Source organism: Mercenaria mercenaria, chromosome 2 (genome assembly GCF_021730395.1).
Source record: "Mercenaria mercenaria strain notata chromosome 2, MADL_Memer_1, whole genome shotgun sequence".
Lineage (NCBI taxonomy): Eukaryota > Metazoa > Mollusca > Bivalvia > Venerida > Veneridae > Mercenaria > Mercenaria mercenaria.
In genome coordinates this window covers 116,648,559-116,663,596 of record NC_069362.1, presented here as the reverse complement: position 1 = coordinate 116,663,596, position 15,038 = coordinate 116,648,559, and the positions used below count along the sequence as shown (strand labels likewise).

Here is a 15,038-nt window from a genome sequence, read left to right as displayed (position 1 = left end):
ACACGGCACTTACAGATTGCTGTTGTGGTAGCTAATAAAATCTGTTAAAATATCCCTTGGAAGCATAGAATGCAACCAAGAAGAATAATAGCAGACTCGGTTTGATTAAGTCTGTTCATGGGAGGTAATGAATGAAATATGCAACACCTCTCACGCCCACTAGCACTCGCTTAAGCGGAACTCTGTTACACAAATGTTGAATAGACTCCATGATTCCAAAGGACCATGAAATATACCAACACTGAATCCAAGTACGGGGAGAGTTTTTACTGCCGCCACACGGCACTTAAAGATTGCTTTAGTACAAAACAAAATGACAGGCATCAATGAAGTATGTTGGTTCATATTTATTTCAAGTTTCATGAAATTCTACCAGCTTGTTACCGAGAAATTGCTGCTGACGTGGATTTTTCATTAAATCAAGGGCAATAAGGGAAATTGACAAATAAAAATAAACTTGACGGGCATCATCGCAGTATGTTGGTGCATGTTTATTTCAAGTTTTATGACATTCTACATGATAGTTACTGAGAAATGGCTGTGGACGGACATTTTTAGGCATTTTTCATTAAATCAAGGGCAAAAACACTAAAGAAAATTGACCAATCAAAACAACAAACTTAACGGGCATCATCGCAGTATATTGGTTCATGTTTATTCAAGTTTCATCAAATCATACCTGCTAGTTACTAAGATATGGCTGCGGACGGACACACGGACGCACGCACGGACGCACGGACGTGACGGACGGACAAAGCCATTTCAATACCCCCCTCCCGATTTCATCGGCGGGGGATAAAAAATGTTGAATATTCAACAGTGCACTGTACTTTTGCATCAAGATCTGTATGGACTGTATGGTTTTTTTTCTTCTTGTCGTAGGTTTCTTTCGGGGTTACCTCATCCTTAGTTCCGAGTTAAAACCCTATCCTGGGAACACAGTTTATTTTCTAAAACAATTCTGTCCAACAGACACCAACATCTGTTGTAACTAGATGCATGTATATGATCTTTCCAGAAAGCTTTCATCACCCAAGCAAGAACAGGGCACAAATGGTCATTGCTGAGGTTTCTTTGTCAGTGTCCTATTTGATTGAACCAATTTGTTCTGCCTTCTCTGACATTAATTACTAACTTACGAACCTAGTTGCATATAATGGATGTACATGTTTTTGTTTTATCACTCAAATGTTCAATGTACACAACTACAAAGACATTGCCTTACATTTCTTAGGTAAGAGTGCAAATCAAATACGTATTTGCCCTGTACCTACAAAAAATCGTATATTGATAAATGTATTTGTAAAATTACAGGACCCGCGTTAGAGAAAGAGCTGTTGTTATGTCAACAAAGTAATGACGGATTCAGTTTAATTGACACTGTTTAAGTTATGAAACGGACACCCTAATGTCACCTAGCAGTAGGCACTAGAAGTGTATCAAAACACAGTGTCGAAAGGGTTCCATGATTAAAAGGGATCAGAAATTAAAAAGAAAAAATCCAAGTACGTGGTGACATTGCATGGCCACTGTACGTTTATTTAAGACAACAGTTGCAATTTTTATAACAGAAGGTCCTTTGGAAGTAAACAACGTATCAAAATAAGCCAGTAACAGTTGAAACAATTTGACTAAGGCTCTTATAAAAGTCAAACACAGTTCTTGTCCACTAGTACAGGCTAAATCGGAACCCTATGAAAGGAGTCAATTTCAGTCAGAGAACGGAACTTAAGATCTCGTGGAAGGATTTAATGTCACAGAGAATAGAAACTACTACCGTCCTCTGTGAAATATGTTCACATTATGTCCCCAAATAGACAGGCATTGGCAAATTATTCAGCTGCAAAATATATGAATTACAACTCATAATTATGATATCGTGCCTCAGGTCTGGCTTATTTCTGGACCATTTATTTTGATAAGTTTATTATGAAAATATAATTACACAGAGCAAACTCTCTGAACTGACCGTCACTTAAGACAGGGAAAATTTATATAAAATCAAAATATATTATTGAAGATGACTGCGAATGTAAGTTTTCTTTTAAACTAAACAGAATGCTTAAAGACAATAATGGGAGTATACTTGTCATTTTAGCACTTCTATCAAGAATGATGAAATCCTGTCATTTCTAGTTATTTCCTATTATTGCGTCCACGTGCAATGGACTTTGTGTTCATGCTTGGCCTATGCCTTTTTCTAGAAACATGCAGGGACATTATACATTACATTTAGATAATATATTCATTAAAGTTTCATAGGTGTTTAGGTAGTTGTTCTATGTAGACCCTCATAAACATTCCACATCAAACAACTCCTTAATTAGTGTTAATTAACATTGATAAAGAGTTATATACTGTCGATTAACCCACAGAGGCTTAAAAGAATGGACCTGAGCTATATTTAGAACAAGGACAAAGATTCCATAGAAACAGCCACGTTAATTGAATACATCCTTAGGTACCTATAAACCTAGAGTGGTGGAACCTATGCTCGCGGTATTCCTATGCTCGCGGTATTTCGATAAAATATGCTCTCTGCAGAAGCACTGATAAAATATTTCATCATGCTATGTTCAACACCGACCAGTGGTGAAATGCCTTTGCAACAAACGTAGCGATAGCCGCGCGTGCCGCTCACGTGACGTATACAGCAGCCGATACATTTTACGCAATCTGTATCCGTCGCACAAATCTCACACAAATATGTCAAAATTACTAAACTAAAGTTAGTTTTTAGAAATCATGCATTACATTCAGATATAAGATACATTTAAGAGCAAGATGTGATGAATGTGACGCCTGGCTACACTACGAGTGCCTTTCGAACCATGAAAAGATCGATGTTGATCTTAGTATTTTGACAAAGTCCAAATGGTTCTTTCTGAGATGTAGGGAGGAGTAAATTTCCTACACACAAAAGAAATGTAGAAAACATTAGCGAGTTAATCACTGTCGTTGTTTGAATCTTTAATACTTGAACATTCTGTTTTTAAACAACATTATTATACGTTTTTAAGCTTTGTTCTAATAGTGACTCCATTTCTGACAGGGAAATATACACATAGAGGCACATACTAAATTTTATCCCCATTTATTTTGTTTTTCACATAATAAATGATTAATGTTCTAAATATTATATTCGCATATGCTTGTTTGTTCATTTTTAGCCTGCTGATTTTTTTTTTCGTCCTTAGTTTAATCGATATTACATACCGCCAGCATAGGTTCCCTTCAGGGAGAATTTTCACCTTTTCACGTATGCCGTGTCGATAGCTCACAAGACGACTAAGTCACGTGATGACGCACATCAACAGTATGTTTCGATAAAAGGAGGATATCTTTATGTTTTTGCATAGGCAAATCAAATAATTATTTTTTCTTGCTTCTTAAAAAAGATTATATATGTACAAAATACCGCGAGCATAGGTTCCACCACTCTAGGTTAAACTATTTTTTACAATCAACGTCTGTGTATACAAATAGTTGGGAATTAATACTGATGGTACGGTAGTGTATTTTAAAGTGGCGTTGATTTAAAATATCAACTTCCAGTGTGGAATAAACAAAAATATCTCTTTCTAAGAATGTATAAGTGAACAATTTGGTAGTGAGTGTGAAGCCAAAGCAAGCCAAGGGAAAAAAAGAAGCAAATTAACTTAAATGATGAATTGAAACTAAACTGCAAACAAATGCATGGGTGTTACACCCAATAAATATGTTATAAAACTGATTTCTGTTTTTTTTTTCACATTTATAAATTTTTAAGAGTAAAATTACTTGTAGTCAATTTCTGATATTACCATTTTACTCATTCACAATAAAATATGTTGAGTAAATACTCATTGGCCAAAAAAATTATCTAGCGCTCTGGTTTAGAAAAAAATCACAGTCAAATCAGCACCTTTAAACACACATCTGGGGTTTATTTTTGATTACACCAGCACATAAATTTGTGAAGTTTCAATTTCGAACACTGCGAATTTTGCCTTTGGGGACATGTTTTCAAAGAACTATACAAGTGACGTACTTTAGGGTTATAATATACCCCAAAAATAAGTCGACAATTCGTTTCTCTGCCTTTCTTTCAATTCACCGGAAGCATTTTGATGTTGACCGGTACTTTTCCATCATTTATTTTAACAAGCTGCATGCTAATGAAATTGAATGACCATATTGTAAACCTGTCAATCGTGACCTTCACCTCGGAAATGAAAGGAGAAAAATTTCGACATTATTAGTTGAATAGTTATATTTTGACGTATTTATAGCATTTGAAACTGTTAAACATGTGTATGTGGTTTAATACAGATTTGCTTAAATGCAGTTTATTTTACAAACACGTCATGGGGCTATTGGCTATATCCTTTCCGCAGCCTTAACGTAATAAAACATATTAGCGTCTGATGACCCTTTCACGCTTCCATAGAATCAACATTTATTACACAAAATTAATTTTGAAAATATTTCTGAAATGTCTAGGTCTGCAGTTCTCAAATATGGTTATATCTTAAATCCAAGGCATACATGTATACAGACACTCTCAGACAACATCAAAAACAACCTTTTGAATGATTTGATGAAGTTCTAAAATTATCAGTGTACCCTTGGTCCGTGACGGACCCATTTGGGATTTGTGGGTATCTGAGCTCAACTATCATTTTGTAGATGAAAAGCTGACATGCCGTACTAAAGCCCAGGTAATTTTAGTTTCAATTTGTTACCATGAGCGTCCAGATGGGGTGACCCCTGCGCGTGACCCCTGACTATCTACGAATCAAATATGGCTTTCGTTTTCAAGCTTAGCATTTCTACTTTCATTTTCTTTTCTTCCGCAAAAAGCTTAAGGTCGAGTGACTCACTTTTTGTGTTGTCAAAAACATATATATATATGCCTGGCGAGATTGCAATGCATAAATATGTGCTGGCTGTCCTAAGGTTATGAAAAAATCTCTCAGTATTTCCTAGGATCACATCAAATTGGAGTAGCCCAGATCTCTACTCTAGACCGAATTCCGGTATTGTATGTTATGGTATAGGACTTGAATATTAAAACAGCAAGAAAGAATGTAGACGGCCGTGTAGCTCAGTCAGTAGAGCATCAGAACAGTATTATGAGGCCCCCAGGTTTGAGTCCTGGTCTGGCTGCACATTTTTCTCACCCTTTGACATTTGGCGCCCAGCTTTGGGCGGTGATGGTATTACACTGGCTAGTCTCCTATGCCTGTAATTGCTTATATATACTTAAGTACCTGCTGAAAAAAAATTTAAGGACAAATTTCAAAATGGTGGGGAAATATGTCACGGTATAGGACTTGAATATCTAAACGGGGAGAAAGTGTGTAGGCGGCAGGGTAGCTCAGTTGGTAGAATATCTGAAAGGTATTCCGAGGCCCTGGGTTCGAATCCCGGTCTGACTGCACTTATTACTAACCTTGTAACATGTGTTCATAACCAGTGTTTAAAGTAATTGCTCTACTAGTATTAGTTATGACTAGTTGTCATAGGATTGTCATTACGGGTTGTTTTTGTAAATATTTCATCTATAACATTAGCTCTTGCTGATGTTTAAAGTATATTTAAATATGTAATTTTATCTGAAGAAAAGTCTAGTTGAATTAAGAGAAAAAAGTCTCTCAGTGAAAATGAAAAAATCTGTTTTAAAGCCTTACTTGATTACAGGCTGATAAATAAAATCTATAACTCAGTGTAAGTTCTGTAACTACCATTTATTGTCATGAGTACATTAGATTTGTTTTGACTGAATATTAACATTTTGGTATTGACTAAAAAGTTTATTATCAGCTTTGTAGGTTAAATTTATATTTGATGCATTTTTTTTTGTTACAGATGTGTGTGCAATTCCACATCTGAGCACTGTAAGGTCTGGCAGCAAAATAAAGATATATTCAAATGGATCTTGTGCTGTGTCTCACATCTGACATCATACTAGAAAAGGGTATAATCATATCTTTCTTACTATTGCTTATCATGCTTATATTTTACTGTAACTTCACATAAACATTTCCAGCATACAAGCAAAGTAAAGTATGTGCAGGGGCAGGGACCATTATACATAAGGACAAGGTCACCAAGGTGTTATATTTAGGTTATTTTTAAGGCTAAAGTTTTTCGACAATCTTTGTTTTTCTGTCATATCTTTGTTACTATTGCATATTTCTTACTGTAACTTCACATAAACATTGTCCAGCACACAAGCAAAATATGTGCAGGGGCTGGGCCGGTATACACAAGGACAAAGTCACCAAGGTGTTATACTTGGGTTATTTTTAAGATTAAAGTTTTTCTGCAACCATTGTTTTTGTGTCATATCTTTGTAACTATTGCTTACATCTTACTGTAACTTCATATAATCATTGTCCAGCATAAAAGCAAAATATGTGCAGGTAATGGACCCATTATACTTAAGGTCAAGGTCACCAAGGTGTTACACTTAGGTTATTTTTAAGGTTAAATGTTTTGACAGCCTTTGTTTTCCTGTCATATCTTTGTTACTGTTACTTATATCTTACTGTATCTTCACATAACATATAGCATAGCACACAGCATACAAACAGCTGCGCCCTTATACCCAAAGTCAAGGTCACCAAGGTGTTTATACTTAGATTATTTTTAAGGTTAAAGGTTTTCGGCAACTTTTGTATTTTCTGTCATGTATTTGTTACTGTAACTTATATCTTACTGTAATTTCATATTAACATTGTCCAGCATACAAACAAAGACTGTGCATGGGGCTGGTCCCATTATACCCAAGGTCAAGGTCAAAAAGTTGTTAGACATGGAATTATTTTCATGTTATTATTTTTCAAAAGCTTCGTTTTATATAGACATATCTTTAGCTGCTTAAAATTAAAAATATTTCTTTATTATTATCACCTGCATGTGTAGTTACATTCCTCATAGCTCTGATTGTATTTTTACAGAAATATGCCCCTTTCATTCTTAAAGATTTTTTGCAGTCTTCGCTCTGTGGATATAACTTTACTACAACATAAGATAAAGATTTGAAACTTAAGATGTATCTTTATCATCATCATCTGCATGTGTGGTAACAATCCCCATAACTCTGATTTGTATTTTTGACAAAATTATGCATCTTTCATACCTTAATTTTTGGACAAATTTTGTTTTCTGGGCATAACATTGGTACTTTATAAGATAATGACTTGAAACTCAAAATATATCTTTACCATCGTCATCTGCATGTCTGGTAACAATCCAAATAAATCTTATTTGTGTTCTTGACAGAATTATACCCCTTAGTGTATCTTCCTTTTAAAGTAGAGGTCTCTTATTGAGATATATATTAATTTTACTGTCAGATCGCCGAATAGTGGAGCGTGCTGTCTTACGGACAGCTCTTGTTTAAAATTCTGTTTTAAATGTAATACTTTGTCACAAGCAAGATCTAATTAGGTCAAATTTTGCTTCAGTTGAGCGACCAAGGCCCACTTGGGCCTCTTGTTTTCTGAAGTCTTGTTATAAAACTTACTGAATGATTTTCTAGTCAGTAGTCGGTAAACAAACAACAGGTACAGTAAACAGGTAAATTTTAACTTCTAAAAAATTCTTACGCGTAATTGAGGCGACGGGTACACAGGATTCGCGTGTAAAACATTTATTAATGCATAGATTATCTCCAAATTTTCAGAATCGCTAAAGAACATATATAGCTATATGGCCAGAGCATTTTTAGTAAGATAATTTATTTAAAATAAGCAAAATCACATAGAAACGGTCGAATTTTGATAAAACCAACCGCATAATTTCATACAGCGCGATCGTAAATATATTTTCTATACAATATGTAAAGTAATTAATATTGATATAATAATTAAACTTAGACTTTGGACTATAAAGTGCAAAAAACAGACCTGAAAAACATCAAAAAATGACAAAATGACAGCACATAGAGTAAAACGGTATATTCAAAGTTTACGAGTATATAGAATAAGCATATTTATCGATATGACACATTTATGCAGTAGGCGTGGCGTGTAATCTATAAATAACCTGTGTACTGTCAACAATCGGACGTATATAAATGCTATGTTTTAGATGTGTTTTTAAAGTTTTAACAAGTTTACTGATAATAAAATAAAGTAGTAGAGTGTGGTCAGTGGCAGTTCATCTCAGGCGTTTCAGGAGTGTAAGAAAAGGTACTCGCGGCTCTTACCTGGATGACAAAATTTAATAAATTAAATATATATCTCATAATCTATTTATTATTTTGGCAATTTAGACACAATTTAGGGGGATATAACATTTAAAAAACATTACAATAACAATAAATACTCCAGCCAAGACCCAGACATGTTCCAAAACTAACACCCGGGCCTTGAATTAAGGCATCCTTTTTATTATATCGTATAAATCTAATATTTTGGAAATAATCCAGACACCGACCTGTATCTGGCAACGGGTCTCAAAATTCAAATATCACTGGGCCTACGTTTGATTAGTTTGACTGGAAACAGTCATAACTACGCAGCGCAGCGTAAACAAATAAAAATGATTAAAACAAAACAAAACAATCCAGTCAATAATCTAAGCTGTGATCTTTCAGTGCAGACTTCGGGCAAAACTTTTGCACACTGATCTTAAAACTGACTTTCAGTGACCATGAACGTGATTTACTGATCAACTTTCTAATTCTTTAGCATCAGTTTGCCTAAACATGTGGCTCATATTACTTAGGTGAGCGATTCAGAGGTATGACCATGTTGTTTTGTAAAAAAGATATTTAAATAATTCGTCCTATAACTGATTCTATTTTCTGGTGTAAGTTTGTATTCTACTTTATTTATTTTTTCTATTACTCATTACCTGGGGCAGGTCATACAAATACAATATTTACGACATTATTGTTCTTTTTACAGGTCATGTAAACGTAACAAAAAGTCATGCGAATGGACATCAAAATGTTGACACAGATCGGTATTTGAGACTTAAATATTCAGGATATAACTTCATAAAACTGGCGGATAAACCAAACTGCGAAGGTGCTTTCGAATGGCAAGTAAAACAGTTGTGTCTCTTCGTAGGAACGATGATACAATATTTACGTATGCATTCAAATGATGCTGTTCAAGGTAACAAGAAGAAGTTAACATTTGGCAGTGTGAGAAAGGAAATTTACTTCTGCATGACGGGAAAATGATATTTGCATGCATATTTTATCGGAGGCAGCTGCAAAACCACCAACAGGAAACTCTTTTTGATATTATGTTGTGATAGACTATTTGACTGTTTTCGGCCCGCTTTGGCGAGACGGTATTACGATAGTTTTATAAGAAAATCTGCGATAAAGTCCGGAAATCTCGCTTGTGGAGAGAAGAAACTCGATTATGATGTTCCCGCTAAGGAAAAAGAAATCTTGCGTCGAACCAGAAGCTGTGTGAATACATCCCCGAGAAGAAAGTCACTACGTCGGCCAGCTGCAGTTTTTTACCATCATCTGAAGATAGTGTCTTTCAGGAATAAAGGCTTTTGGCTGGACCAGCTACTCTGCCTAACTGTGACCTCATTTTCTCTGTCTCTCCTTCCGGTGGTGCTCAAATTCCGGAGCTCTCGATCCATAGGCAGACGCCATACGACTGAGCTATCATGGCACACGATTCCGTTAACAGTGCTGTGATTGTGTCTAATTGTAGACCGATGTTTAAAAATGTTAAAATAATTATTTACGACGTTAAGTCAGCAACAGCCACATGCTAGCGTTTTTATAAAACTAAGCTTGTTTTACAATTAATGTGCGAAGCCACTGCTGCAGACGACAATTTATATTGGAAGCGAGACAAGAACAGACGAATACAATACATATCACTTCGCGCTAAGGTAACCACGTAGACAGTTTGTTGAGGTATTGACTCATTAAAGCTATTTTGACCTTGTCTGCACAATAGCAGCTTCATTTACGATTTGACTCTAACTAAACTTGCGCACAACTTGTAACACCACAAGATCTTGGTTCCATTCTTGAACTGGGCAGATTCCATCATGGATTCTATAGAGTTATGGCCCCCCAAAGGTCCCAAATTGGCTATGTTGGCCTTTCCAACCATATAGAGATTTCTTTTATGGTTTGACTTGATACGAACTTCCAAAATAGCTTCAACAACAATAAATCTTGGATTCCATGAGTTATCTTATATGTGATTACCTCCCCTGATTGTCATCAAAATGGATTTATATCAGTAAGTACTTATAGGACTTATTTGAAATTTCATTATTGTCTTACTGGCTTACGGAAGGTCGGTGGTTCTACCCAGATGCCCGCTCCTGATGAAATAGTGCACGGAGGGGCACCTGGGGTCTTCCTCCACCATTAAAAGCTGGAAAGTCGCCATATGACCTAAAATTGTGTCGGCGCGACATTAAACCCAACAAAATAAAAAAATAAAATCATTATTGTCATTAATTGGATTGAGACAATCAGGGTAGGTAACTATGGACTGATTTCAAATTACCTCCCTTTATTTGAAATTAAAATGGATATATCTCCGTAACCAACAAAGATAATGATTTGAAATTGCATTTATGTCAACAGACAGACTTGGACAATCACTGAAGATACATATTGGCTGAATTTTTGACAAATTACCTCCCTTTATTTTTTATCTAAATGAGGACACCTTAGCATCTTCAAATGAGATTTGTTTGAAACGTTATTTATGTCTTTCATGGTAAGAAATAATCGTATTAGGTAACTTTTGATAGAACATTTATCGATATAAATACTTTACTAATATATTGTTGTATAGGCTTGTACTCTGTATCTTCTACATGCATATACCAATGCATCATTACCTCCCCTGATTTTAATAAAAATGGATGTTGATAGAACTCATTTGGAATGTCATTATTGTTTTTAGTTTGACTAAGGCAACCAGGGTAGATAGTGTGGACTGATTTTATATCAAATTACCTCCCTTTGTAGCCCGCCCGCTTAGCTCAGTAGGTAAGAGCGTTGGTCTACGGATCTCGGGGTCGCGAGTTCGATCCTCGGGCGGGGCGTATATTCTCCGTGACTATTTGATAAACGATATTGTGTCTGAAATCATTAGTCCTCCACCTCTGATTCATGCGGGGAAGTTGGCAGTTACTTGCGGAGAACAGGTTTGTACTGGTACAGAATCCAGGAATACTGGTTAGGTTAACTGCCCGCCGTTACATGACTGAAATACTGTTGAAAAACGGCGTTAAACCCAAAACAAACAAACAAAAACCTCCCTTTGTTTCAAATTAAAATGGTTGTATCTCAGTAACCAATGAAGACACTGATTTGAAATGTCATTTGTGCCATCAGATGGACTCGAACAATCGGGGTAGATAACTTTTGACTGAATTTATGACAAATTACCTCCCTTTATTATTTGTAAACGAATATATAAGTATGTAAGGAATATCGTGTTAGTAAAAAAAATGCAGCATTTGAGCCTAGGACCCTCTATGTCAAAACTTGATAATATCATTTTGAGCAATGGTACTCCGGTGAGCGATACAGGGCCATCATGGCCCTCTGGTTTATTTTTGTAATTGGAAAACGCACCACGTAGAGGTTGCTTATTACGAAAATGATATTTTTGTTTTAAAAGATAATTACTTTAAAATATTTTGTGTTTTTAGGATAGATGATACATTGGGTTTTATCACATGACGTGTTTAAAACATGTAAAGGTAGCTGTTCCTGTTTTATTTTTCTTCTTACTGTATTTTCTTTCGATATAAATAATATTTTATAGTATCAATAAAGTTGATGTTTCATGTTGAGATTTTAGATATTTATATCGCTTTGTCTGTCCGTTCGACCTTTACTAACATTTTGCTACTGATGCATTTCCAACTTTTAGAAACATCTCTAAACCAATAAAGCGGGACAGCTCTATCTATCACGACATCAATAATCCCAATATCAGCGCTACCAGATGCATTCGTCGATTTCCGTATTAATTGTTGTTGTTGTAGTAACACGGGAAGGGGGTCGATAATTAACAGCTTTGATCATTTTCTGATGCATTTCTAGTGGGCGGTTTGCGAAACTTGAATGGAGTTTTGATAATATTAAAGTGTCGAAAATTTATATTATACTTTATCAGTTGTCAATAAAATGTGATATTTAAGAATACGAAAATCAATATGTTATCTAAAATATTTAGAAATTGTTACATTTTATACATCAAACACATAAATTTACGTTCTTTTCAATACATGAAACATCATGTTAAACATATTTCTATGTACAAAAAAAAGAAATGTTTACACACAAGAAACAGTCTGTAAATAAAATAAATATTCAAGAATATTAATAGGCCATCTAAAGAATTTTAAAAGCGTAACATTCTTTAAAAAAATCTAACACATAAATTTACGATCAGTGTAGATCCGTGCAGACTGATCATGATCTGCACTGTTTGCCATTCAGCCAGTAACTTTTTGGTATGCACCTCATTTCAAAATTTATGGTACTGTCCAAATTGAAGGATAGACACGTTAAAAATAGAAATTTAGCATGGTAAGGATTAATTTTCTAATATCGTGCTTAAATAGAAATATCATATTTGCGTGACTTGAATAAGTACTGCTGACAAATACTACTACCATAGTATATTTTAACTATAAATACATTAAAAAATAAATCAGCATTAAATGACAATAACTTAAACAATAGCTCAATTTTAGAATAGTAATTACTTAAGTTTTTTTCATGAAATTTGGGCCAGGATCTTTACTTAGTAAATATTTACGGAACAAATCTATTAACGATTTATGGTATAATCTAAATTCATAGATGGACAAGTATAATATATTGCTGTGAATTCTAAATTTCCTACTGTCATACGATTAATACGATAAGGGTCAAAATCATAAAAATAACTCCCGAAGGAAAGGGAAAAGACTATAGAAACGACAGAAGAAAGTGAAATATATACATATCAACACAAAAACCATACAAATACCTAACAGTATCACTTAAGGTAATTGGGGTGACGTATTTTTATGACCCGATTTGAAACAACACTGACCGGATATTGTTTACCCCTAGGCAATATTGTAATCATTCTCATCCATCAGAGGTCCGTCAAAATCCCGAGACGTTCATCCGGGAAACCACGATATACCTCTGGTATGCGAGAATGTATTGTAATACACAGTAAATATCAAAGGGTAGTTTTAAAACATATGTTACAATTAAATTATATTATGCTAAATGTGTGCAATCTTTGGACTAAAAAGAATAATAGATAACGCAATTTGTAAACGAATAATTAAAAATGTATCAAAATTACGCATTAATTTAAGAATACAGAATAAAATATAGCTTATATAGGCAAATTTATCGGTTTTCCGACAGATCGATGTTGCAAAAAGTTCGTAATGTACAGCGGACATTTCATTGAAACTAAAGATGCACATAGATATCGTTGAGACGAAGTGCATCTTACAAGAACCTGATGTCTGTGTTGAAGAGTACTCGGATTATATTTCCATTTATGTAGCTAATATTTTCTTGTCCAAAAGTACTAAGAACATCTCGGACAGTTTAACTTACATGAGATGCAGAGCAGTACACAAGAACAGTTTAAATGCATTTAAAATTATCTCCATTTTGTACTTAATTCTTCCCGGTCCAATGCGTCATTTTCGAAAATGGTAAGTTGAAATCGTGATGAGACAAGTAAATTGCACGGGAATCTTTATTCAATATAGGTCATATCTGAAACTGTTTCCTTTTTGCCAAAAGCGGAAGAATATTGTTTTTGTGTTGCCCGTCCGGCTGTCAGTCTGGGTGTTTATAATACTGATTGTATTTAAGCTAGAATCGCCACATTTTACATCACGTATTATCCCACTTGACCAGGTAAATGCAGTTTATGCCCTTGATTTGTTTAATAAACATGAAAATAGTATTCAAGTTAAAATCACCAGATGTCATATAAGTGATAATTTAGCATAGTGCAACTACACATTGGTTGATCATGATGTGTGTGCAGGGGCGGGGATGGTGGGGCTCTTTGGCCGAGTGGTTCGTGTCGTTGAAGTCAACAAATATGCGCGTGCGTTACAATCTGTATGCTATTTCTAGGGTACGCCCCCTCGGAAAGAGATAGATCAAAGAACTATAAAAATACATTTATTTTATAGCTCTTTGGATAGATATATCTCAAGTGGTGCAATCCGACGTACATATCATCTGATTGAGCCTTCTCTTTTGTCACAATATCATCTTTGAAGTCTGTAAATTCTAATGAAATCTCAAAGAAAAATGAAAACTATATAATCGAACCTTCGTTACTGGAGAAATTTCTCGTTCTGCGCCGCCCAAACACGACCAAATACACAGAACTATGAATAGCAATTTAGATGGAAAAAGCAAATGGTAAAATTTGCTGTGGCCGAATTATTACGGTTCCCCTCCCATTTTTTTTGTATCAATGAAATATACATTACTCTGTATTGCAGAAATAGGTCTACAACTGTTTGAAAATTTTAGGAAATATATAAGTCAGGTATGTAATAGTCTTACTAATACGTTTACCGGTATATTTTTATTAGCCAGTAAAGCTTTTCGTCTGACGAGAAAATCATCCCCCAACCCGCGTTTTTCTAATGTTTGAACGTAATTTCCGATTTGACAGTAAAACTTGAAAACTTGATAATTATGTTAAACACACTAAAACACATTTTTGTTAAAGTTTAATGAATGACTTTTTCGGACCTCGGACAATATTTTCCCACTTTTTTACCGGCAAGCGATCCATCAAGTTTCTAATTGCATCAGGTCAGAAATAAATTTCCTTCAAGTTACGAGTTCAGTACAGGAAAATATACCGTTGTACTTTAGACCAGTTAATAGCATAAACTGTGGACCGACGACTTAAATAAGGTGATATTTTATAAAAATTTATCCCTACACGAGAATGAAAAGGGTCCCCATAATACGAACACATAGTCAAAATATATTTGGTCCGTTTTGACATTACTTATCGCAAAATTTTCCATTCTTTCACATAATT

General features: G+C 34.8%; 1 long non-coding RNA gene across 1 annotated transcript; it reads left to right on the top strand.

Moving 5' to 3' along the window:
- The first annotated feature begins 3,901 nt into the window (after nucleotides 1-3,901).
- LOC128555388 (uncharacterized) lies at nucleotides 3,902-11,793 on the top strand. Its single transcript, XR_008370027.1, has 2 exons — nucleotides 3,902-5,959; nucleotides 8,901-11,793. It is a non-coding gene; the product is annotated as an uncharacterized LOC128555388 (long non-coding RNA).
- Nucleotides 11,794-15,038: the final 3,245 nt, after the last annotated feature.